Source organism: Chrysochloris asiatica, unplaced genomic scaffold (assembly GCF_000296735.1).
Source record: "Chrysochloris asiatica unplaced genomic scaffold, ChrAsi1.0 scaffold00062, whole genome shotgun sequence".
Taxonomy (NCBI): Eukaryota; Metazoa; Chordata; class Mammalia; order Afrosoricida; family Chrysochloridae; genus Chrysochloris; species Chrysochloris asiatica.
The window spans coordinates 17,373,080-17,393,336 of NW_006408580.1; the positions used below are offsets into that span (position 1 = coordinate 17,373,080).

Consider the following 20,257-nt stretch of genomic DNA (forward strand, 5'->3'; position numbering starts at 1 on the left):
TACCAGCTGCTCCGCGGGAGAAAGATGAGGCTTTCTACTCCCGTAAAGATTTACACCCTCGGAAACCCTGTACAGGGTCGCTATGGGTCAGAACCGACTCTACGGCACATAACAACAACAACAACATAGTCTGAGAAGAGACAACCTCCATTATGCTAAGCCATGCAAATATGGATATTACTATGCCGTTGGCCTACCCTGATATTGTGATTGGATGTGGGAAATTAATTGACCTTTTGTTATCATTCCCAACTTCTTCCCAGAAAATCTGATAAAAGTGGACTAGCAGCATCATTGCTAGGCAACTTTTGTTGTTGTTAAGTGCCTTTGAGTCAGTTCGGACTCACATTGGCCCTGTAGAAGGTTTCTGAGGAGCGGCCGCTGGGTTTGAATAGCCAGCTTTGCAGTTGACAGTCTAGTGCTTATTCTAACTAGGTAATGTTGTTGTTATTAACCGCCATCAAGTCTATTTCAACCCATAGCGACCCTGTTTAGGGTTTCCAAGGTTGCTGGTGAACTTAAACTGTCGATCTTATGGTTCAAGCTGGCATTGCAGTCTAACACATTAACCTCCAGTGCCACACCAGGACTCCTGGAAAATTACATTTGAGTCAGGAAGACTATAACTACAGTATGACTCTTTTGTGTGTTTGTGTGCATTATTCGTTAGTTTAAGGAACTCTGGTAGCGTAGTGGTTACAAATCAAGCTGTGAACCTCAAGGTCAGCAGTTCGAAATTCCAGCCATTCCATGGGAGAAAGATGAGGCTTTCTGCTCCTGTGAAGATTTACAGCCTCAGAAACCCTGTACAGGATTGTTATGAGTTGGAACCAACTCCACAGCACACCACCACCACCACCATGTGTTAATTTACATGGGTGAACATTATCTTTACATTCATCCTATCGTACTTTGTTTCATTGCAATGATCACAATCCCCTGCATGCATCATCAAACACCCAAAGGGTACATACTACACACCTGCCCCTGGCTGCCAGCACACAACCCCTCTCTCTCCCTTATTCTAGAGTTCCCAGATCTGCTCCTTCTGTCCATGTCATCACCTCTGCCTCCATCCCTAGTGTCACTGCCTCTCCAGACAAGGTCTAGCACTTCACTTTTCTCCCTTTATGGTTCCAGGGATCTCTGCTCCTAGACTGCAAAATCAGCTGCTCCCCTCCTTTTGTTACCAAACATTTACATTTACCTTTCCAACACTCACTGTCAGACCTGATAGCAATCATTCCCTATTGAACCACAGGAGTCCTTTCCCCCTCACCTTTTATCAACCCCATCCAGACAGGTTGGAAACTATTCAATTGAGGTTCGACCATTTCCTGTATCCTCTGGAGCTAGGTTCCCTATTGAGAGCTTGTAAGACAGTCACTTCTTGCCTTTGTAGTTCCCCCATTTGGGGTAGTCAATGTCTAAATTCCCCCTCCCTGTTGACCCTGTGTACCAAGGGGATGGGAATGATCCTCACTGTAGAGATTTGTCCGCTCCTTTGTCATACTGTATCCACAAGCATAAATCAAGATCATCCACTTATAGTGGGTTACACCTTTTTTTTTTTTTTCTTCCCTCTTCTTTCTTCCTTTAGTCATGTTCTGATCAACTAGCCATGGATGCCAGGTCAAATGGGTACTATCTGCAAGTGTGTGTGTTCTTGTGCATCTCACCTCACTTCATATCAGCTGGATGCTTCACACTCCATTCTAATCCTCTGGAGCCAATTCCCTGCCCCTGGGCCCAGGAGTCCCCAGATCTCTTCATACTGCTGGTTAACCAAGTCTCAATCCAGGTTAACAGGAGTCTATTGAATGTGGTCGGACTTAGTTCACAACTTCATTGCTGTGTTCCCCCATATGCCTGCTAGTCTATTCCATTTGAGTTTCAGTATTGGAAGGGAATTTACCTTGAGGGGACCTGACCACTAGACTTGATGGCTCCCTGGAGAACAACTTGCTTGTTCTTGTAGTAGTCAATTGGACTTCTGTTATTGTTTTTGTTGGCTTTTTTTTTCTGCTGGTCTTTCTTTCAAGAAGTATCTTTTGTTCTTCTAGCTGCTCCAGACTGGTCTGCTTGTCCTTTCACATGGGAATGTCCCACTTCAGAAGATTATGGTTTTGTGCAATGCAAAGGCTCTGCAGGGAGCCTCCTTCACTGGGCAAGTTCTAGCCCCATTTTAGTTATTCCAAACAGTTATAGGCTGAAGACGGACTTACAAGCTTTCTCTGGTGATGTTTCTGGCTATTTCTTTCTCTCCCGTTCAAGTGTTTATTTTATAATAGTAGGCAAGGGAAACCAAGATTCAAAAGACAGCCAAGCATCTTGACATCATTTCCCCACTTTTACCCATTCACACCATGCCTCAATCTTTGTACCCACCAGCCCTGATGTTCCACGTTTGTGCTTAGATCATTATTTACCTCTATCCCATTTAGGCCATGTAAACCTGCCTAGCTATTCTCCCATCTGCTTTATTTTTCCTTTCCCTTCCCACTTGTAGTGTATGCACCCCCCAGCACCCAAACTATCTTGTATCTATTCTATACTCTGTGTTCCTCTATCTACAGTATGACTCTTGAGTGTGATAACTTTTGTAACTAGCTATGTCTATTGAAATGCAGGAGTGTGTGTGGGCATATGTGTGTATGCATGTGTGTGGGAGGGGTAGGTAAGTTTAATGAGTCTGGAAAATTCACAAGCATGTGAATGGTCTTTTAGGGTTGATTGTTCTGAATAATACATTCCTCATGGTTGTTACTGTTCATTTTTAAAGATTTGCCAATTATTTGGCCTTCAGTATGGATTACACCTTAATATAAAGAGACAAAAAACTTTACAACTGGACCAATAAGCAACATAAAGACTGTTGTCAAGTGTCAGCAAGTTTGTTCCAACTCATAGCGACCCAGACTAGGGCTTCTGAGGAACAACTGGTGAGTTTGAACCGTCGACCTTGTGGTTCAAACTGACCTTGCAGTCCTGCACTTATCCTATAAATGGAGAAAATATTGAACTTGTCAAGGAATTTATTTTGTTTGGATTCACAATCCACACCCGTGAGCTCAGTAGTCAAGAAATCAAAGGATGTATTGAATTGGCCAAATCAGCTGCAAAAGTGTTAGAGAACAAAGATATCATATTCAAGACTGTGGGCCTGTCCCAAATCATGGTGTTTTTTAGTCTCTTCATAAGCATATGAAAGCTGGACATTGAATAAGGAACACTGAAGAAGAATTGGTGCCTTCGATTTATGGTGTTGCCAAAGAATACTGACTATACCACACACTGCCAGAAGAACAAAGAAATCTGACTTGGGAGAAGTGCAGTCAGAATGCTTCTTAGAAGCAAGGATGGTGACACTTTATTATATATTTGGGCATGTAATGAAGGGACACCTGGAGTGGGTCTCCTTTAGATGTTTGTTTTTTAAGAGGGGCCAATCCCTGGAGAAGGACATGTTTAGTAAAGTATGTTGTTGTTGTTGTTAAGTGCTGTTGAGTCGATTCCGACCCATAGCGACCCTGTACAGGGTTTCCAAGGCCGTATAGTAAAGTATAGCATCAGCAAAAAAGAAGCCTTTCAAAGAGATGGAGTGACACAGTGACTGCACCAGTGAGCTCACACATAACAACAATTGTGAGGCTGGGACAGGACCTAGCATGATGTCCTTTCCAGGGACTGGTCTCTCCTGAAAATACGTCCAAAGTATGTGGGAGGTCTTGCCATCCTTGCTTCTACGGATCATTCTGGCAGTTCTTCCAACATAGATTTGTTTGTTTTTCTGGAAGAACAGCACCCTAATTCAAATGCATCAAATCTTTTCCTATTCTCCTTCTTTATTGTTCAACTTCCACATGCATATGAGATGATTTAAAATATCATGGTTTGTGTCAGGCACATTTTAGTACTCACCTTAGCTCTTTAACACTTTAAAGAGTTTTGGGGGTTTTTTCCAGCATATTTGTCCAATGTAATATGTCGTTTGATTTTGTGATTGCTGCTTCGACGGGTGTTGGTTTTGGATCCAAGAAAAACGAAATTCTTGACAACACCCATCGTTTCTGTTTATCATGATGTTGTTTATTGATCCAGTTGCCAGGATGTTTTTTTTTTTTAATCTTTTTTTACATTAAGGTATAATCCATACTGAAGGCTGTGGTCTTTGATCTTCATTGTTAAGTGCTTCAAGTTCTTTTTACTTTCAGTAAACAAGATTATTTCATCTGCATCTCATAGCCTGTTAATCCTCCAAACCTGATGTTACTTTCTTGTTGTTGTTGAATTATTTGCTAAGCATACAGATTAAATAAACATGATGGAAGTCTGATGGACACCTTTCCTTATTTAAACCAGGTGGTATCCCCTTGTTTTGTTTGAAGAACTGACTCTTGGTTTATGGACAGTTTCCTCATGAGCGCAATTTAGTGTTCTGGTATGCTTATTGTTCACAATTTTATCTATAGTTTATTATGACTGACACAGTACAAGTAAACATCTTTCTGCTATTCTTTGCTTTCAGTCAAGATCTATCTGATGTCAACAGTGATATCCTTCATTCCCCATCCTCTTCTGAATCTGGCTTAAATTTTTGACAGTTCCTTGTTGAGGTACTGCTGCAGCCATTTTTATTTATCTTTATCAAAATTGTACTTGTGTGATATTAATGATAATGTTGGATAATTTTATGATTTGATTGTACATATTATGTGCTGTTGAGTCAGTTCCGACATACAGTGACCCTCTATGGGATTTCCAGTGAACAGTCAGTAGGTATGAATTTCCAACTTCATAGTTAGCAGTCCAGTACTTATCCTACAGCACCACACCAGGACTGGTACATATAGGGGAATTTATTTATCTTTTACTTCAATAAATACAGAATTTTATGTTCCTCTAAAAAAACCCGAAATAAAAATGAGCAGTTCTTGGGAATTTTGTCCAAGTGGGGAAAGAATTGCAGACATAATCAGCACTGAGGATGTGGCGCTGGCATCATTTCCACACAGATGCACCAGTGCATGCATACACGCCACTTTCCTTTCACCACTCAGAGCCACTGCTGAACTGCTGTTACTCAGTCATTGCAGCTTGATTACTTCACATACTGACACTTGTTCTTCGAGAGTTTGATGGCCTTAATCACCCAGAACAAACCTTATTCTCCAAATGACTGTATGGCAGTCATTTCAAGGCAAGTGAGGCTCAATTTTTGAACTCACTGCTTTCTTTAAATAACATATCCTTTATTTTGTTTTTTTCCTCCTATGCTCCATTTCAAGTCCTGGTGTGGCACTGTAGAATAAGCACTGGACTGCTGTGATATGGAATGAGCTGGAACACAAACACCCACGTGTAAGGCTTTATTGGAGGTCAGAAGGAGAGAGAGAGAGAACGAGTATTGGCTGGGGAAGGACTTTTATACTGCTTAAAGAGGAGGGCGGGGTTGAGATTAGTGGAGGTAAATGATAGGTTGACTAGGGAAGCCGTGCAGGTAGGGAGAGAGGAAGTTCCCGTAGGTTGGAAGAGTGGTTCCTGGAGGGAGAGTGAAAGCATGGCAAGCAGCCATTTTATTATGCACGTGGATGAGAAATTCTATCATTCCAGACATTTGTTGTTATAGGTACGGGGGTGGGGGGGCCATCTCTTCTGGAGCTGCTTCCTGCTGGAAGGGGCGAAGAGGAGGGAACTATGTATCTGGCGTGTTCTTCTTGCTGGCTGGTCCTGTTGCTTGGCAGCGGTTGGTATCTGGCCATAAAGAATTCGCCCACCGTCTGGTTTGTGAAGGCCCTCATGCGTTCCTTAAGAAAAAATTTGAAGACAGAGAAACAGGCAGGAGCCAAATAACAGTATCAGGAGGATTATAATTAATGGCCCTTGGAAAGGGAAGAGCCAAGGCCACCAAGAGCACATTAGGGTCCAACCATAGTTGGCTGGTTTTGATTGCCTAGTGTGAATTCTGTCTTTTCCTTCTTTTACCTTGCTGAGGACTATGTCAGCTCCATTGACAAAATAACAGCATTCCTCACCTAGGGTCTGGCATATTCCTCCTTTCTCAGCCATGAGGAGGTCTAAACCACGTCGGTTTTGGAGTACTACCTCAGCTAGTGAGTTAACTTGATTTTGTAAGGCAAGGAGGGTTGTCTGTTACCCTCTCCATGTCCCCGTTCAGAGCTTCTGATAATCTTTGGAATAGATGTATGGATGTTCCTATTCCTCCCACTCCAGTTCACACTCCCAGCAGGTTGCAATTCCTATTCCTATGGCTATCCCTATTGCTCAGTGAGTACGATGAGAAGGGAGGAATATGGTATCCATATCAGACGGGGTTAAGATTCAGGCCTCAAAGATTAAATATGTGGCCCCACAGTGTTGTACGGGTAGGCATTTGATAATCTTTTCCACATAAGAAAAGTATTCCTTTTGGCCCACATGTTGGGTTGCTTACCTTTGTTATGTCAGTGCACCAGGAGTTTGGAAGGGAGAGGGAGGAAAGATTAGTGATGTTGTTGTAGTTATGCAGGTGAGGTTGGTGGAATTACTGAGGCTAATCTCTGTGAGGAGAGGTCCTGTGTGGTGGATGGTAGTTGTATAAGGATATGATTTAGGGACTGGGTTGGTGGGAATGGCTGTGGTTGAGTACCCCAGGTCGCTGTAGGGCAAAGAAACTCAGCATGAGGTTTTATTGAATATGGTTTTTATTTAGGTGATTAGGGTGCAATGGGCTTGGTGGATGCTGTCAGGATCTAGTCTTGTTCACAGTCCCAGCTTCTACACTGATCCTGCATCTGCAACCTCCATCTGACATCCCTATTTGGGTTTGATATGTCCAGCAGACAGGCTTGTTGCACCACCTTTTGCAAGCTGTGGATTGGGAAGCCATGCAATTAGAGAGTTTGGACAGGTACCATACTCTGATTCCATAAAACTGCTTGATGACAGGTGTTTGTCCCAGATAGCAAACAGAGTGCATAAAGGTCAAGACACTGGAGCAATCCGTGGCTATATGAGGGGTTGAGCATGTTTTGCCATTTTGGCTAAGGCACGATCTGATCATCAAGGTTGAGATAAAGAGTATAGAGAGCATACTGGGATGATGACAAGTCCCACTATAAGCGAGGAAGGCCACGTGGCAAGTTGACATGGAGGTATGTCTAAGGGAGTATGTGGAGATAGGGCTAGCCAGGAGAGGAGAAAGACTTGTCAGCAGAGAGCTTTCATCTGGTGAGAGGTCAGAGACAGTGCCCTGGAGAACTAGGTCTTTGATCCAGAGCAGGATAGTGTCAGGAACATTAGCCCTTGGAAAGAACCATTGGAGATCCTGACCCATCTGGTCACCAGGTTGGACTTGGTGGGGTTTGGGTAAAAATTGGTCTGTGTGGGTTCGCAACAAATGATGGACCATACTTAGGGTTGGGATATAGTCAGCAAGTGGGGGTGAGGTGGTTGGGAGGTATTCATGAGGATGCGTGTGGACTGTGACCTGTGACCTGAGAAGAATGTACAGTCCCTTGAGAAGAAGCCAGTCCCCAGAGAGTGTGGCTCCCTGTTTGAGCCATTCCTGTGTTTCAAGGAGGTTATAGAGGGATGTTATAGGGAGAGCAGCAAGCATTTGTGTGGATGGAGGTGGGAGCATGGCCGCTCGTTTTGCTTTGCGGTCGGCCTTGTTTTTTCCCTGTGAGATGGGGTCATTGGTGGATTGATGACTCCTATAGTGTAGGACTTATGCTTGTGTTGGGAGTTTTGCTGCTTCAAGTAGTTGTAAGACTAGGGGACTGTTGTTTATAAGGGAGCCTTTTGGGAGGTTGTATTAAAGGGAAGAGACGTGGCTTCAAATACCCTATTTGAGGATACAATGGCGTAGCCGGTCTGGCATTGGCCTGTAGGTAAAGTGGTGGAACTGCCATCGATGAACCATGTATGACCTGGGTGGGACTGGGACAGCTGGGTGGAGGAGATGTGGTATAGAGGAGGGAGATGATATAGAGCTTCAGTACATAAGTGAGAGAGATCCCTTGTGATTATAGGGAGGAGGGAGGTAGGGTTGAGAAGGGGGGCAAGATTCTAATTTAAAGTTGGGATTTTCAATGAAAATCATATGGAATAATTGAAGGCGTAAAGGGGAGAGGTTTGAGACTGCTTTGTGGGTGAGTAGATGATGGAGGTGGTGTGGAGACCTAATAGAAGTAGGTCATCCACATATTGAAGGAAGGTACTGGGTGAGAGATTGAGGTTAGAGAGGTCTTTAGCCAGTGCTTAGAATCTGATGCAGCATACAGCAAGAACAAGCCAGGCGATGAGGTAGGCGTGGCAGTTGTAATAGGGTATAGTATGAGGGCAGATTTGAACTTGGCTAAAATGTCTCATCCTAGGATTGGTGTAGGACACTTGGGTAGGACTAGAAAGGCGTGTGTGAATGGGGTGTCATGAGGTGAGCATGCTGGGGGTTCTGTGATGACAGGCCAAGTAGGGACTCCGTCAACCCCAACTATTAATGTAGGGGTAGGGTGTTCCCACCCTGAACATTCTGGTAGAGCTGAGTAAGTGGCCCCGGTATGTAAAAGAAAAGAGACTGGCTTACCTGAAACATGGGTTTGCTGTGAGTTATTTCCGTGGGGGCCGGCGATCCCGGGCACCTTCAATCCTCTGTGGCCAGTCCTAGAAGCTCTGGTGGAACAAACCCCTTTGCTTGATGGGGACTGGGGAGCTATTGATCCCTTCCCTCTCTGGAGAAAGGAGCAATCAACATTCCAATGTCCCTTCTGTTTTCAGGCAGGGCATGGGCCAGGAGGATGAAGGTTGGGGCATTATTTTGCCCAATGACTCTCTTGCTTACACTTGAAGCAGGGCCCAGGCAGTGCCCCAGAGGGTATCCTGTTATACCCCTTTGATGGTCTGGAACCCTGTAGAGCATTGGCCAGTAATAGGTATTTCACCTTGTCTCTTTGGGCCTTATCCTGTTTTTCCTGTTCTTCTCTACCATTATAGACCTTGAAGGCTGCTTTTAAGAGGTCCCGTTCATTTGCCTGGGGACCCTCCTCAAAATTTTTTTTTAGTTTCCTTTTTATGTCTGGGGCTGACTAGGAGATGAGGGAGGGACTTACCCTGCGTTTACCTCTCAGTGCCCACATTTCTGCCTATTCCACTGCACCGTAGCTAAGTTTTCCCCAGTTAGTTTTGGTTTAGGTTTTATTTCCTTACGTTTCTGAAAGATACGTAAAAGTGGAAGAGGGACAGGCTTAATTTCGTCTTTTGGTGACCTGGTAATTGGTTGTGAGTTGCCCTTCCTTCTGTCTACCAGGGGTATGTATGTTCCTACTCCTACCACACCTTTCCTCCAACCAGAGCTTGTTGTTGTTGTTATGTGCCGTGGAGTTGGTTCTGACTCATAGCGACCCTGTACAGGATTTCCGAGGCTGTAAATCTTTACAGGAGCAGAAAGCCTCATATTTCTCCCGTGGAGCAGCTGGTAGTTTTGAACTGCTGACCTTGAGGATCACAGCCTGATTTGTAACCACTATGCTACCAGAGCTACAGATGCCTAAAAAGTTGTACTTTAATAATTTTTAATTGATAACAACAAACACAAAGTTTTAAAATTAGTAGTTAAAAGCTTCTCTTGTTTCTTCAAATATGCAGATGTATTTGCATTCCCTAACTTTTGTTCCACATTTTTCACCCACTCTACTCAAGACCATCCAGTATGTGATCCCATTCACATCACTTTGTAGTGATAATGAAGTTTTACTTCTTCCAAGAAAAAAAGAAAAACAAAAAAACAATGACCTATAGTTTTCAGATACTTTAAATAGACTTTTTTCTCCTGTACAGAAAACTAAAAAGATACATAGTAATTGGTATTAAAATGTACAATAAGAGGAAGGTTGGTTGGCAAAAAAAAAACAAATGATGGAGGCAGGGGAGGACACAGGAAGGTGTAGTGGAGGAAAATACTGTTGTATACACAGTCCTGCAATAATGGTGATCTATGGGTGGGTGAATGCCTAGACTCACAAGCTGGATGGGTGGGAGTATATCCACAAATGTATATACATAGGTTTGACAGAGGTTTTAAAGTATAAAATTTCCCAAAGAGAGTTTTAAATAAGTAAAAATCAGAAAGTGAACAATCTTTATTATTTGGGAAAGGGGATTGTAGCAATAAGGAGTTAGGGTTATAGTTCAGACTAGGGAGCTCTGGTAGGTAGTGGTTACGAATCGGGCTGCGAACCTTAAGGTCAGCGGTTCGAAACTACCAGCCGCTCCGCGGGAGAAAGATGAGGCTTTCAACTCCCGTAAAGATTTACACCCTCGGAAACCCTGTACAGGGTTGCTATGGGTCGGACCCGACTCGATGGCAGTTAACAACAACAACAACAACAAGGGTCAACATTAACGGTAGGGGTTGGACTAAAGTTAGGAGTAAAGCTAGGTCTAGTTTTAGGGATACAATTAAGGTTTGTTTTTTCTTGAAATCTACTCGATTACACCTTTATTTGTTCGTTCTATAACTACATTATTCCCTCTTTTTCTTTTTTTTTGTGTTGCAAACTGACATCTCTGATTCCCTATTTTCAATCTTGTAGATTTGTTTTACTTTGAATACTTCTATATTTGGATTGAGTTCTGGGGGTCTCAGATTGTTGTCTGTTCTCTGTCCAATGAACTCTGTTTAGCAATTTTTGTAAGGTTGTTGTGGTTTGTGCAAATTCTTTTAATTTCTGTTCATCTAAGTATGTCCCAATTTTGCCATCATATTTGATGCTCAATTTTGCTGGGTATATGATTCCTGGTGCAGTCCTGGTTTGGTGCTGTGTGATAAGCACACGACCACAACATCTGTTTGAACCACAAAGTTGGCAGTTCAAACTCAAACAGCTGCTCCTCAGAAACCCTATATAGGCTCAGTATGGGTTGTAACCAACTTGATGGCCCTGAACAATAACAACAACAACAAAATGATTCTTAGGAGATGATTTTTTTCCCATAGGTTTACATACGTGACCCCATTGTCGTTCCTGAATGGTTTCTGCTGAGAAATCAGAAATCAGTCTTATTAGTTCTCCTTTGTAATTAGCTTTTCATTATTCCTGAGTTGCTGTCAAATTTTTTACCTTGTCTTGGTTTTGAAAAGTTTGATTATATGTCTTGATGATACTCTTTGGAATCGAATCTGTTTGGAGTTCGTTTGAATTCTTGAACTGCGATTTTCTTATCTTTCATAAATTAGGGTAGCAACTCTTGGACAAATTCCTGTACTGGGTTTTTTTTGGGGGGGGAGGTGGATCTCTTCCTGTCTTGGAATTCCAACCACATATAAATTATTCCTCTTGATTGTTGCTGTTGTTGTTAGGTACCATCGAGTTGGTACCAACTCATAGCGACCTTATGCACAGCAGAATGAAAAACTGCCCGATCCTGGGCCAACCTCACTAATGTTGCCACGCTTGAGTCCATCGATGCTGCTACTTGGCCAATCCATCTCGTTGGGGGTATTCCTCTTTTTCTCTGACCCATCACCTTAGCAAACATGATATCCTTCTCCAGAGACTGGCCCCTTCTGACAATATGTCCGAAGTATGAAAGACGAAGTTTGGCCATCTTGGCCCCCAAGGAACACTCTGACTGCACTTCTTCCAAAACAGATCTATTGGTTCTTTTGGTAGACCATAGCACTTTCAATATTCTCCTCTTGATAGTGTCCCACAAAATCTGAGGCTTTCTTCAGATGTTTTTGTTCTTTTTTTCTGATTGTACCTCTCAAAGATTAATATTGAAGATTTGTCTTTAAGATCACTTATTTGGCCTTCCATTGATTCAATTGAACTTCTTTGTCCTTTCAATCTATTACTGAAGTCTTAATATTAATCTTCTCACATTCTAATTGTTCTTTTTGTATGGTTTCTAATTTTTCATTCATTTTGTCAGTTTGTTCTAAAAGTGTTTTCCTGAATTTTGCCTTGCTTCATAAGATATTTCTCCTAATTCATCGAAGGTACCTAAATAGTCTTCCTTTAAATTCCTTATCAAGTTGTTCTCATACCATTTCTGGGATTATATTTTCTGGTTCTGTATTTTGGTCACTTGTTTGAGGCACTCTGTCTTGTTTCTTTATGGAAACTGAAATTGTCTGTTTTGTGCAAGATCATGTATTGTTGTTGTTGTATTTATGTATAATTGATGAATGGTATGGTGTTATGTTCTCAGGCACTCACCATCTGTTTCCTGGTGGATGTAATAGAGACTGGAAGTCTGAGTATGTTGGGAGCAACTAAACCGACGGTCTCAGCCTTGGGGGCAGTTTAACCAAAGAATTGCAACTAAACAGTTATGGTCCAGAAAATCGGGCTGCTCCCAGGTCAGGCTGAACCCTGAGGAACTTTCCAAGCCTGCCTCAGGGGACAAGGAATTTGCAAAGTCTTTCCTTGTACCCAGCCATGGACTTCAGTTTAGTCTGCAAAAACATCTAGCTGCCCTATCTCTTTTTCCCTAGCAACTGCATTCTTCTGATAAACTCCCGCTTACTGCATGCATCAGTAACACCAGATGTTATTCTTCCCCCTGCCCTCAGCACTCTCCTTGGATATGTGTATATAATAAACGTGCTGAATCTAGGTCTGTGTCACAGTATCTCCATCAGAGTGCTGTGTCCAACCTGGACCCAAATTTACTATTTTCTTTTTGTGTCTTGTGTCTTTCTTTTTTTCTAATCTGCCGTCATTCATACTGGGGTTTAATCTCTCTGTGCAGGTCATGGAGCATAGCCAGTTGTCGGACACGACAGAACACAGTTCTGTGTTTGTGTTTTGTGTAGCATAGTTCATGCTGGGTTCACATGCCACTAGAAGAAGGGGTGATATGCCTGGTGCCAGAACCCTAGAATAGGCTACAACAGAGGTATGCCACTGACTACTGGGTTGACTATACCCCTGACAACAAGGGGGGTATGGGAACTAAGGAGAACTGTACCACTCTTGCCTATTGTTGCTGTATCAACAATCTCAAGATGATCACAAGGCTCCACACCAGCTGCCAGCCTGCCTGTTTTTCTATCTCGCTGCTACTCCTGATCAGCTTTTCCTTACAGTCGGGACTCAATCCACCTCTTTCTCCTATCTGCTGAAGCTCAGGGTCCCAAGATCACCATCTGTATCTATTTTACTTGTTCTTCTATCTTTGTTGCACAGGGTCTGCTCAGTACATCTGCCTACTCCACCATTTTCCCCTGAACTCCCCACTGGCATTCTTTTTAAAAAATGACTAGGGTAGTAAGAAATTCATATCTTAATTCATTGTGGAAATGTGTATTTTGATGAAAAGAAAATACAGATTTCTCATCTAGATTTTTAAAAATACATATTTGAAGACCTTATTGTAGGGAATTCAGTGAATGGCACAGGGAAGTAAGGAAAGGAAAGAAGAAAGAAGCATTCCAGATAAGTGACATTTTAATGAGTCATCTCAAATCCTAATTCCACTGACTCCTCGTGACTTCTCTGAATGATCTCCCACCTCAGTGATTACTGACTTCCCTCTACTGCTTCACCCTGAATTCCTGATGCATCACTGCCAATTTAGCACTGCCAGCGGACTTCTGGTATGGCGCTGTGGGTTAATGTACCAGATTGCAAAGCTGTTTGAACTGCAAAGTCGGTGGTTCAAGCTCACCAGCACCTCCTTGGAAACCCTATACAGGGTCGCTATGGGTCGAAACTGCCTCCACCGCCCTTAACAACAACATTGTTAAAGCAGTAAGTTTTTCTCTCCTGTACCTCTGCTTCCTAGATTCCTGGGAGTCCTGTGTGGCTCTGCAGAATAATGTGCTGAACCACAAGGTCAGTTTGTACCCCAAGGTCGGCAGTTCAAACCCACCACTCGCTCCTCAAAAGCATATACATTGTTGATATGGGCCGGACCTGACTCGATGGCACTTAACAACAACAGCTGTTACTTCCTGGGTCCTTTTCTAATCATCTTTCTTATATCTATACATTCTGCATGCACAGATTACCCTTTATTACTTCTGATATCATCTACTACATTCCAATTAAAAAAAATAATAATTTCAATTGAAGTGTTCATTTAATACTAGGGATCAAATTCAAAGCAATATTTAGACACTCTTCCTCATAATTGCCAGTGGTGTTTCCCAGTTATCTAACTTAAATCTCAAAGTCCTTAAACTTCTTCAATCTTTTAACCCTGAGAAATCACTTCTTTTCTTTCTTTTTTTTTTTTACTTTCAAGCGATCATGCCTTTAGTTTCACTGCATTGACTACACTCCCTTCCCTGTAACAAGAGTTACTTTGCTTCTACTGTGTGGCTTCCCTTATATGTCTTATATCTTAAATGAATATATTTTTATTTAAATGAACAAAGCAAAACTACTTGATGTACACATGTTGTTGTTGTTAAGTGCCATCGAGTCGGGTCCGACCCATAGCGACCCTGTACAGGGTTTCCGAGGGTGTAAATCTTTACGGGAGTAGAAAGCCTCATCTTTCTCCCGCAGAGCGGCTGGTAGTTTCGAACTGCTGACCTTAAGGTTCGCAGCCCGATTCGTAACCACTACGCTACCAGAGCTACCCTGATGTACACATACAAAACCAAAAATATATATTCATTTAATTGTCCAAAGGGCACGTTTTGCATGGTAGTCTCCTGCTCACAGGCACACAGCCTTTCTCAGTCCATGGGCCTAGAGTTCTCAGCTGCTCTAACTCTCTATGTGTTCTCCTCTCCCACTGTCTCTCCTGTCACCATTTTTCTGGGTAGGATTTCATGCTGCACTCATGCTCTTCCTTCTTGATGGTCCTAGGTGTTCTGTTCCTGAAATGAAAGACTAACTACTCCCCCCTTTCAGTTATACATCTTCTACAATTACAGTGATGACAATCACCATTAATCCTGATAACAATTACTCCCAACTGAATCATAAAATCCTATCACCATCATCCCCCACCCCCTGTCACCAGATCCATCTGAAAAAGGAAAACTATTCAGCAGGGATTCTACCTTAAATCCTGGTTCTGAAACTAAGCACACACATGAAAGCTTATAAGCTATCCACTTTGGGCCTTTAATCCCCCCCCCCCCATTTTTGAAAGTTATTTCCTATCAATTTAGTACACAGAGGAAATAAGCTTGATCCTGGGTATGCAGATTCCTACCTTTGGGGTTAGCATTTTGAGCAACTGCATTCTTTAAAAAAATTATTAGGTTAAGAATTCAAATTTTAATTCGTTGTGAAATGTGTATTTTGATTAAAAGAAAATATAGATTTCTCATCTAGTATATATATATATTTTTTACAGTATCCAAATTTCACACAGCTAGACTACACTTGAGTGTAGATTGGACTGTAAGTGGGAGAAATCAAACAGGAAATTAGGAAATTCTTATAGAGGAATGAAACTGAAAGATGGCATAGCAAAATATTTGTTGTTGTATGTCAGTATCGACTCATAGCGACCTTATGCACAGCAAAACGAAAAACTGCCCTATCCTCGGCCAACCTCACTATTATTGCCACGCTTGAGTCCATTGATATTGCCACTTTGCCAATTCATCTCATTGGGGGTCTTTCTCTTTTTCTCTGACCCTCCAACTTACCAAACATGATTTCCTTCTCCAGTGACTGGTCCCTCCTGACAATATGTCCAAAGTATGAGAGATGAAGTTTGGCCATCTTGGCTTCCAAGATACACTCTGGCTGCACTTCTTCCAAAACTTATCTATTGGTTCTTTTGGCAGCCCATGGAACTTTCAATATTCTCCTCCAAGACCATAATCAAAAACATCAATTCCTCTACAGTCTTCCTTATTCACTGTCCATCTTTCGCATGCATATGAGGTTATTGAAAAAACCATGACTTGGGTCAGGCAGCCCTTAGTCCTCAAGCTGACATCTTTGCTCATCAACCCTTTCAAAGATTTTGTGTTGCAGATTTGCCTGATGCAATACGTTGTTTAATTTCTTTCTTTCTTCTTCTTTTTTTTTTTTTTTTTATAGTGTAACTCTCAGATGTGAAAATGTCTTTATTTTTCAGAAAATGGATTTCAGGAAGGTTAAAAAGCAACACCAGAGGGTATTGGTGCAGAATTGGTTGTAGTCATTCAAAGCAGTCGGACCCGACTCGATGGCACTTAACAACAACAACAAGTAAAAATATAGTGATATAAATATCTGAAAAGCATCTTGTAAGTGTTCCAAACAAAATGTGTAACTCATTCCTAACTAATTTGAGCTTTTTAGCATTTTCCTAGATTGGGGAGAAAAAGTTAACATTTTTGAAAGTCCTGAAAAGTTTTTCCTTGGTTAATTACATTAGAAGATTTTCCTTGGATCATATTACGTATTAAACATGGATAAAAATATTACATAGGTCCACTGTTACAACAAACAATAAGTTGCTCATTAAATCTGGTATAGTGTATTCCAACAAAGCTTAGAAAATAAAGGTGTTGTGGTAGTCTCTGAGCTAAATTTAATAATCATCTTCTCTGCTGACCACTTCTTTTTTTTTTTTTTGATCAATACTGACTTTTTAATAATTTTTTATAGGCTCTTTCTTAGTCCAAAAGTACAATCTAACACTATCCTTATGGATAGGAAAACATATTTTTAAAATCATCTACAGATGAACATGTTGTAATTCTAATTTTATTCAGAAAAAAAAGGAGAGCTATCTAAAACATTTTCTGATAAAATATAGCTCATATTCCTTTCGACAAATCTTTAAACTTTGGGATTTTTAGGCTTTAAAAGTTAAATAAATAATTAAGGAAAATGATCACCTACCTTATGTAGGAGTTCAATTGATTTTTTTTTTTAATTTTAAGCTTTTTTTAAAAAAATGTTTTATTGTGAATTATGTGATAGTTTACATGGGAGACCATTAGTTTTACATGGTTACAGTCCCCTCCATGCAATCCTTCCCCCGTACCCTGCAGGTCTTCAGCACACAGTTGCTCTCCCTCTCTGGATCTAAAGTCTCCAGCTGCTCCATCACTCTGCGTCATCATCTCTGCCTCCATTTCAGGCATCACTGCTTCTCTGGGTAGGGTCCCGCTCTCTGCTCTTCTCCCTTGATGGTCCTAGGGACCTCCGCTCCTAAACTGAAAAGTTAATCACTCCCCTCCTTGCTATAAAACATCTACCTTTACATTTCCAACCTTCACAATCTCTGCTGACCACTTCTTACATGTTGGATGCAACAGTATGGTATGTTCAAATTGCACTGTATATGATCCTCTAATGTCACGTAACAGTGGATACGCATCTACAATGCCCAACTCACACAGATTCTTCAGAGTCATCAAGCATTTACTTTCTCCCAAGCCATCCATCCCTCTGCAGCAGAAGGTGAGGGTGCCAAAGTTTTCATTAATGACACTCAGCAAGTGTTTTGTTCTTGGGAGCCTTATTGACACATGTCCAACATCAAAAATTTTCATGTAATGGGAGCATCCCATATCATCATGAACCACACCTTTTCCTGTGTTACCAAAAGTTTCAATGGCACACACTTCTCCTTCTTCCATTCTTGTTGCCTCTCCTCCTTTCACAATGGACACTGTTTTCCCCACATGTATTCTATATGGCCCGATTGAATGTACATTTAGATTATGGATTGGTTTTACTTGATATGTCTTCCCATCTATTTCAACTTCATTGGATTCCATAACTTCTTGTATAGCCTCACCGACGTCACACAGACGAACATTAATTCCAGCACACTTTATTCCAGTGTTAGTGGCATCTTTTACAGCTTTTAACATTGTATCATATTTGGGATTAAAAGTGACTAAAAGCACAATCAATAATGCTACCACTTATGCGTGTTTCAAAGTCTATCTTACAGATGTCATCATACTGTAACACTGTTGTGTCACCAGCATTGGGAGTTTAGAGGGCCACACAGTTATTGAGAGAACCCCCAGTAGGAAATGCCAGACCTGCATTCAAGCCATTCTGTTTGATTAGTTTGTGTGAACAGTCTTCCAACTTTTCATATCTTTCTATCATTGTCATCCCAGGCTTGATCCAACTCATAACATATTTTCTAACTTGTTGATGTGCTTCTGTAGCTTCTCGAAAGTCATTCCAAATCTCTTCACAGGCTTGATCTAATGCTTTCTTTTCTTTACTTCTAGTTCTTCAAGCAGCTGTTCGCCCATCTTGTGTGGGTGGGTACTCACACTCTTGTCCTTTAGGAAATACACTGTTAGGAAACAGGTCACATATTGGAACTGAGGGAGGATCTGTTTGAACTTTTGGTTGTTTCTTCTTCTTCCTTTTCTTGCCAGTTGCTCCATCTCCATCACCATCCCCATCTTCATCATCATCTCTTACTTTCTCTTCTAGTGCTTGTCTTTCCAATTGTCTTGTTACCTCATTAACTGAGGCTCCTAATTCTTTATCAGTTTCTTGTTGTCCTGTAGTGGACCCTTTACTCTTCTTCTTCTTCCATATTTTTTTCTTGACTGCCTCCGGGTCCAAGTCGCCATTCAGGTGGCCCCCTGAGGTTGCTGCCTCCTAATTCTTTATCAGTTTCTTGTTGTCCTGTAGTGGACCCTTTACTCTTCTTCTTCTTCCATATTTTTTTCTTGACTGTCGTCCGGGTCCAAGTCGCCATTCAGGTGGCCCCCTGAGGTTGCTGCCTCCGCCACACCCGCCATGTTGCCTGAGAGCTGTTTGATTTCTTCACTGCTACTTCCATGGGTTTCATACTTGATCCAAGAAGAATGAAATCCTTGATGACTTCAATCTTTTCTCCATTGATAAGAATGTTGTTTATTAGTCCAGTGGTGAGGATTTTTGTTTTCTTTACATTGAGATGCAATCCATACTAAAGACTTTGGTCTTTGATCTTCATCTGTAAGTATTTTAAGTCTTCTCCACTTTCAGCAAGCAAGATTGTATCATCTGCATATTGCAGGTTGTTAATGAGTCTTCCTCCAATCCTGATGCCATGTTTTTCTTCATGTAACACAGCTTCTTGGATTATTTGTTCAGCATACAGGTTGAATAAGTATGGTGAAAGAATACAACCTTGTAGCACACCTTTCTTAATTTTAAACCATTCATTGTTCCCGTGTTTGGTTTGAACAACTGCCTCTTGGTCCATGTATAGATTCCTCATGAGCAAAATTAATATGGAATTTCTCAAATTCATTGATTATAGAAAATTGCATACAAGTAAATAATTAAAACAAACACTAGAAAAATAAACCCAGATCCGGTAGAAAAAAAAGAAATAAAAAAGATGGTTTGGGCATTGTTAAGTGCCTTTGAGTTTGTTCCAACTCATATGACTGTGTGATATGTTTCCCAAAAGCAGCTGATGGCTTTGAACTGAACATGTGGTTTGAAGTCCAGTGCTGAACTTACAGCGCCACATCGGGAGTCCAAATGTTATAGTAGAAATGAATGTGATAAATACCAGCAAAGTGATAGAGAAAATTGACAAACCCAAAAGGATCAGGCATATTGCAGTAGGCAAATCTGCAGCAAAATACATCTTTAAGCTGTTAAAAAGCAAAGGTGTTGCTTTGAGGATAAAGGTGCACCATGGTATTTTCATATGTATGCAAAAACCAGGCAATGAATAAGAAAAAACACAAGTCTTGATACATTTGAATTCTGATGTTGGAGAAGAATGATGAATGTGCCATAGTCTGTCAGAAGATGAAACATAAGAGTCTTGGAAGAAGAAAAGCCAAAATGCTGTATAAGCAAGGATAGTGAGAATTTGTCCACATACTTTGGGCATGCTATCCAGAGGGATAGTCTGTGGAGCATGACATTCTTGGCAAAGTAGGTGATCTAAAAAAAGGAGGAAGACTCTCAGTGAGATGGATTGACACACTGGCTGTAACAATGGACTCTAACATAGCAACTATTGTGTAGACAGCCTAGGCCCAGGCCGTGTTTCATTCTGTTGTACATCGGGTTGTTATGACTCAAAACTGACTTGACAGCAGCAAATAGCAAAAATATAAAATTAATATCACTTGCAAGTAGTGTTTTGCTGAAAATAATTTTAAAATAGTTACAATGATACCAGGACAGAAAACAGCCAGAAATCCAAGTCAACTTCAGAAGACCATTTGGACCGAGAGATATCATTGTTGATGTCAGATAGATATAGGCTGAAAAGAATTCCATGGAGATGCTTATTGTGTTGTTAAGTGCCATCAAGTCATTTCTGACCCAGAACAACCTTGAATAGGGTTTCCAAGGAGCGG

At 41.4% G+C, this 20,257-nt stretch overlaps 2 pseudogenes; both read right to left on the reverse strand.

The window, feature by feature from the left end:
* The window catches only part of LOC102824352, a 10,948-nt pseudogene extending 4,782 nt beyond the window's left edge, over window positions 1–6,166 (reverse strand).
* Window positions 6,167–9,124: 2,958 nt separating this feature from the next.
* Window positions 9,125–18,688, reverse strand: LOC102824734 (annotated as a pseudogene).
* Between the last annotated feature and the right edge of the window lie 1,569 nt (window positions 18,689–20,257).